General features: G+C 58.7%; 1 long non-coding RNA gene across 1 annotated transcript; it reads left to right on the forward strand.

Annotated features, from left to right (window-relative positions):
• Positions 1-539: 539 nt before the first annotated feature.
• LOC131825711 (uncharacterized) lies at positions 540-3,584 on the forward strand. The gene is made up of 3 exons (XR_009351288.1): positions 540-1,777; positions 2,465-2,592; positions 2,684-3,584. It is a non-coding gene; the product is annotated as an uncharacterized LOC131825711 (long non-coding RNA).
• Positions 3,585-5,755: the final 2,171 nt, after the last annotated feature.

The following is a 5,755-nucleotide window of genomic DNA, read 5'->3' on the forward strand; positions in this document are numbered from 1 at the left end:
ACACGAAAGGGCAAAAAAAAAAAAACCCCAAACAACCCAAACACCCCAAAAAGCAACAGTCGCGGAGGTAAATACTATTTTATTGAAATAAATTTAAAAATCAAAAGTAATGCCCAAAACCCCACAAAACACCGCCACCCACGGTATCGGAAATAACATTTTGGATAAAGGCAGGAAGCACTGACTCAGTTTCCCCGGCTGAGAAAGGAAAAGAGGGGGCGGGAGCAGGAAACCTCAAGGCCCCCCGCAGTCCCCTTCCCGCGGGGGGCGGGGCGCGCTGCCCTCCTCCCCCGCCCCGGCCCCGCCCCGGCCCCGGCCCCGGCCCCGCCCCTGCCCCGCCCCGCCCCGGCCCGTCCATCATTCGCCGCTACGCTCCCCTCGCCCAATAAGAGCTCGCCGCCGCTCCCCTCTGGCCAATAGGAATTGGTCTTCCCGAGAGGGGCGGGACTGGCTCCGGTACCTCCCCGCGGCTCTGGGCCCACACAGGGCCGGCCCGGGTATCTAGAGGACCCAGCCGGGACCTAGGGGGACGTGGGAATTCTTCTAGGCCCTGACATAGGGGTGCGGTCTCCTCCTGAAGGAGAGGCCCCATCTCCCTAGGTAGACATCGCCTAGTCGGACAAGGGCTCCGTTTTTTGGGGGGGTCTGTCCCCAAATAGACTCCCCACCCCGGAGCCAAGGATCGGGTCTGCCCTTGGCCGCGCGCGTCCCTCTCCTTGCAACAACGGAAAACGAGTAGGTCTTGTCCCCATTCACAACTTACAGGTGGGGAAACTGAGGCTCGGGGCCCCAAGACCCTTGTCCAGGGTCCCCCACCACGGCTGGTGTATCTGCTCGGCTCCTGGGCAGCCTTTGTCGGCCTCCGCGGGACTGACACCTGGAACGGATGTTTCTTGGTTGTGGGGCGTCCTGAGCACTGGGGGGTCCTGGCCGCATCCCTGGCCCCCACCCGCTCCACTCCGGGAGCACTCCCTGGAGCTGAAACAACCAAAAAATGTCCCCAGGCATCACCTGTGTCCCCTGGGGAGCAGACTCACTCCCAGGTGAGACCCCCTGGGTCAGGAGGTCCCACTGACCCCCAGGAGACTGCGTTCTGCAGCCATCGGGCTCCAGAGGTCCTGGGACACTGCACGCGCTTCACGACACACGCTGAGTGGGGGCGACTCACAGATGCTGGGATCGCCCTGGTTTGTACCCTCTGACCCCAGGGATTTACTCTTGTGTCCAGCGTGAGCAGAGACCAGACTCAATCTTTTTCCCAAATAATTAATGCAGGGTTTGTCCCCCTTGGCCCTGCTGACATTCTGGGCAGATCAGTCTCTGTGGGAGTGCCCTGAGCACTGTGTGGGGGGTGGTCAGCAGCATGCCTGGCCCCCACCCCCTCGGAGGCAGGAGCATCCCAGTCCTGCCGACTACAGACATCTCCAGACACTGCAAATGTGGGGGAGCAAAGGGCCTGGTTCTTGAAGTTGAGGGGCGGGGTGGCCCTGGACCCCCCTGGGAGGCCGGTTGAAACAGAGATGTCTGGAGCCCAGCCTAGAGTTTCCGATTCAGCAAGTGCAGGTTGCAGCCCGAGAATCTGCATTTCTGAAGGGGAGTGCGCTATAGAGGTCCCTTGGGAGGGCACCCCTGTTTCTCTGAGTGACGTGAAGCAGGCGCCGGGTCCCTTGATGGGGTGGGGGGGCAAGACTATGGGTGTGGATGTGTTGGGACTCCCCCAGGTCCCTTCTGCTGATCAGGACTGAAGCCAGGGATTGGGACGTGCTGCCTTTGGTAGGTAAGTGACAACAGTGCTGGGGGATCCTTAGCGGCTGGGCAGGCTGCACGGGCCAGGGAAGGTAGACGCCCCTGTGCTGTGTCTTGTGGAGTGGACATTCTCGATAAAAAAGCTATCGCCAGGGAATAACGAGTGCTGGGAAGACTATCAGACCAAAGGGTAGGCTCCTCAAAATAGGGCTTCTCCTGACATTCCAGTCCCACATGGCCAGGCTTTGGGCGAGGTTCATTGGAACTGTGTACCCCTGGGGTGCATGTCCAGCCCCAAGAATCGTGAAGAGGTCATTTCAAGGTTGTGGAACTTAGGCCCTGTTTGGAAACGGTACCTCCTCAATGCCAGCAAACCCCACCTTGGGGTGTGAGCGGGGAAGGCACACGCATAAACCTGATCATAAGTGTCAAATGACCAAAAGGACGGGGCTGCGGTGTTTTCTCATCTATAAAACGAGGATACTTGGGGCCCCTGGGTGGCTCAGTCATTAAGTGTCTGCCTTCAGCTCAGGTCATAGTTCCAGGGTCCTGGGACGGAGTCCCGCATTGGGGGGGGGTCCCTGCTCAGAGGGAAGCCTGCTTCTCCCCCTGCTCATGTTCCCTCTCTCGTTGTCTCTCGCCCTCTGTGAAATAAATAAATAAAATCTTTAAAAAATAAAATAAAATAAAATGAAGATACTTCTGCCCTGCCATATAGGATTGCCATGAGGACAAAGGAGATGATAAGTGCCTCGAAAGGTGTGTTGGGGGGGGGATGCCCTCTGGAAATATGCATCAGGACGAATTGTTGTCTCAGCCCTGGGGCCTGGGAACGCAGAGAACCAGGTGGGTTCTATCATTCTGTGCAACGTAAGGGTTAAAGAGATGTGAGCAAAGGACTGGGTTTTAGAACTTCAGGACTTGGTTTGTTTTTCAGAAACGAATGTTTTCTGGCCCCGGGGGAAGTGACAGATGGTTGGCGTGTGATCAGTCCTGCGGCTGCAGGAGCGTCAGAGGGGCCCAGAGCTCTCGAGGTCGATTCGCTTGTGAAGAGACCTGCTGGGGGCAGCTGCGTGTCCTAGAATATTCAGGAAGCCGGATGTGGCAACTTTCCCTCCTTGTGGAACCCCAATGGCTTTGATCTGGCTTCCCTGAGCATTGAAGGACGCGCTCCCCCCACCTGCCCCACATTTCCAGGAAGAGTCTGGTCTGAGGACCCCCGCAGAGTGGGAAGCACCTGGCCCACACCAACGTCACGAGCGCCCTTGGACATCGACAGGGTGATGACCAACAGAAGTGAGCGTCGCCCCGCTTGGCATGAGGAACGTTGATTTTCACCCCAGCCCCGCGGAGAGAGGGGCAGGCCTGTGGGAAGCTCTTCCCTTCCCCGGACTCATTCGTTGACTGCCTTGTGGACAGGGAAGAGCTTCTGGGCACCCAGCCTGCGTAGCTGACTCAGGCCCCCCACACTCCAGGTCACTTTCTGCGGCCACTCTGCTTACAAGTGGGCAGCCAGTCCCCAGGTTTTCCCAACGTGTTGGTTCTGGACCCGAGTTGCCTGTCGCTGTGAGTTTTGAGGATCGTGGGACTTGTGAAGGTGCTACATGATGAACAGATGGGACCCTATTGATGGAAGCTCTGGGTTTATAAAGGACTGAAATCATTAACTCCGATTAGCTTAAGGTCCTAACAACCACACCCAACAAAACGCAGAAAGCACCGGGGCTCCCGATGTGTGCAGGGCTAGACCCAGGCACTCAGCGTTTTGGGATCTGCTCTCTTCTGTTTGGGTTTAATTCCCAGACAAACTCCACCACTGGGTGGTAAAAACTACTGCAGGAAGCTCTGGGCTTCAACCCTATAGCACAAGGAGAAGAACTCTGCTTGTTTTTCTTTTTCTTTTCTTTTTTTTTTAAAGATTTTATTTATTTGACAGAGAGAGAGAGAGATCACAAGTAGGCAGAGAGGCAGGCAGAGAGAGAGAGAGGGAAGCAGGCTCCCTGCCGAGCAGAGAGCCCGATGTGGGGCTCGATCCCAGGACCCTGAGATCATGACCTGAGCCAAAGGCAGAGGCTTAACCCACTGAGCCACCCGGGTGCCCGTCTGCTTATATTTCAAGCAAAATCCCAAGGCTGATTCTCATTGGTGCCATTGAGTCATAGTCCGTTGCTTTTTTTTTTTTTTTTTTAAGATTTATTTGTCAGAGAGAGAGAGACAGACAGACAGACAGAGACAGGCAGAGAGAGAAGTAGGCTCCCTGCCAAGCAAGGAGCTCGATGCAGGGCTCCATCCAGGACCCTGGGATCACGACCTGAGCCAAAGGCAGACGCGTCACCGACTGAGCCACGCAGGTGCTCCAGGATCCTTCCCTTTTTGAGGCTGAATCATATCCCAGTATCTGGATGGACCACGTTCCGTTTATCCATTTACCCATTACTGGAATTCTCACCCTTTATCTGTGAACATGGCTGGGCTGGAATCCTTTTGGGTCCCTGCTTTCCGTTCCCCGGTGTGTGTATCTAGACTTGGAATTGCTGGGCCACGGGGTTGTTCTCTTGGGAAATCTGCCAAACTGCCTTTCACATGCCCACCTGTATGTCTTCTCGCCTACGGAGAGACTAGAAACTGGAGGGACAAGGGGCGCCCGGCTGGAGCAGTTGGTGGAGCATGCGACAACTGATCTTGGGCCGATGTGTCTGAGCCCCACATCGGGTGTAAAGCTAACTTAAAAAAAAAAAAGGGCAGATTCTGGGGCGCCTGGGTGGCTCAGTGGGTTAAGCCTCTGCCTTTGGCTGAGGTCATGATCCCAGGGTCCCGGGATCAAGCCCCACATCGGGCTCTCTGCTCGGCGGGGAGCCTGCTTCCCCCTCTCTGTGCCTGCCTCTCTGCCTCCTTGTGATCGCTCTCTGTCAAATAAATAAATAAATCTTTAAAAATATACGTAGAAAATACATTGAGGAGGATTTTTTTTTTCGACATGCAGAAAACCCAGTCTTTGCTTCTAACACCATGCCCGCCAAGCACCGTGGAATGGAAAAAAAAATCATCAGCAGCAGAACAGGCGCTCTGGGCCGGTGCGAGGGGCACATCCAGGGCGGAAGAGAACGGAAGCCACGTGACTCGGACTGGGATTTGGGGGGCGGAAAGGAAGGGGACCGGCCGGAGCGAACGTGTTTCCCGCGAATACACCGGGGCAGGGGGGGACGCTTCGCCGCCGACGGGGGCCCTGCGGGGTTGAGCCTGGGACGCGGGCCGGGGCGGCAGGAACCCGCGGAGGCGGGGGGCCGCCCCTCCCGGCCGACCCGGGGCTCCGGGGCTCCCGCAGGCGGGAAACAGGCAGACGGAGGACACGGGAAATGCCCCCCTCGGGGCGCTTCGAGATCCGGACTTCCCTCGGGCTCAGCACCGGGCGCCGCCCGGGTCCCCCAACCTGCGCGCCGCGGCACCGGGCGCCGAGGGACCCCCCGGCCGCCGGCTCGGGCGCCGCGCGCGCATCCCCGCCCCCGCCCCCGCCGCCGCGGAGGTCCCCAGACGTCGCCCGACGTGCAGAACCGCTGGGCTCAGGGTTTCACCACGACGAACACCTGGAGCTGCTCCTGCAATTAGCACGTTTTGGCGAAAAGAGCCAAGAGGCCCCTTTGGCCCGCTGTACAGACGGGAACACCGAGGCCAACCATCGCCCAATCCCGGGCCACTATGCGAGGCTGACCCCCACCCCGGTCCCTGAGGACAGCCCTTCTGAAGCCACGCGGCAGCAGCCAACTGGGTGTCGGGTCCGCCTCTGCCTCCGTCTCCCTCGTCCAATTTCCCCAACGGCCCCCGCCGTCCCCTTCGCCCAGTGGGGTCTCGAACCCTCAACTCAGCTCTCCCCGCGCTCCCGCGTGTCTCGGGAGCGGCGCTCGGGAGATGGGCGGTGCTCCGCGGCCCGGCGCGCAGCCTTGTGGGGATTGTAGTCCCGGTCCCCGCCCCTGTGCCGCGCCGACCCCGCCCCTGGAACTACGCTCCCGTC

This window comes from Mustela lutreola, chromosome 2, assembly GCF_030435805.1.
Source record: "Mustela lutreola isolate mMusLut2 chromosome 2, mMusLut2.pri, whole genome shotgun sequence".
Lineage (NCBI taxonomy): Eukaryota > Metazoa > Chordata > Mammalia > Carnivora > Mustelidae > Mustela > Mustela lutreola.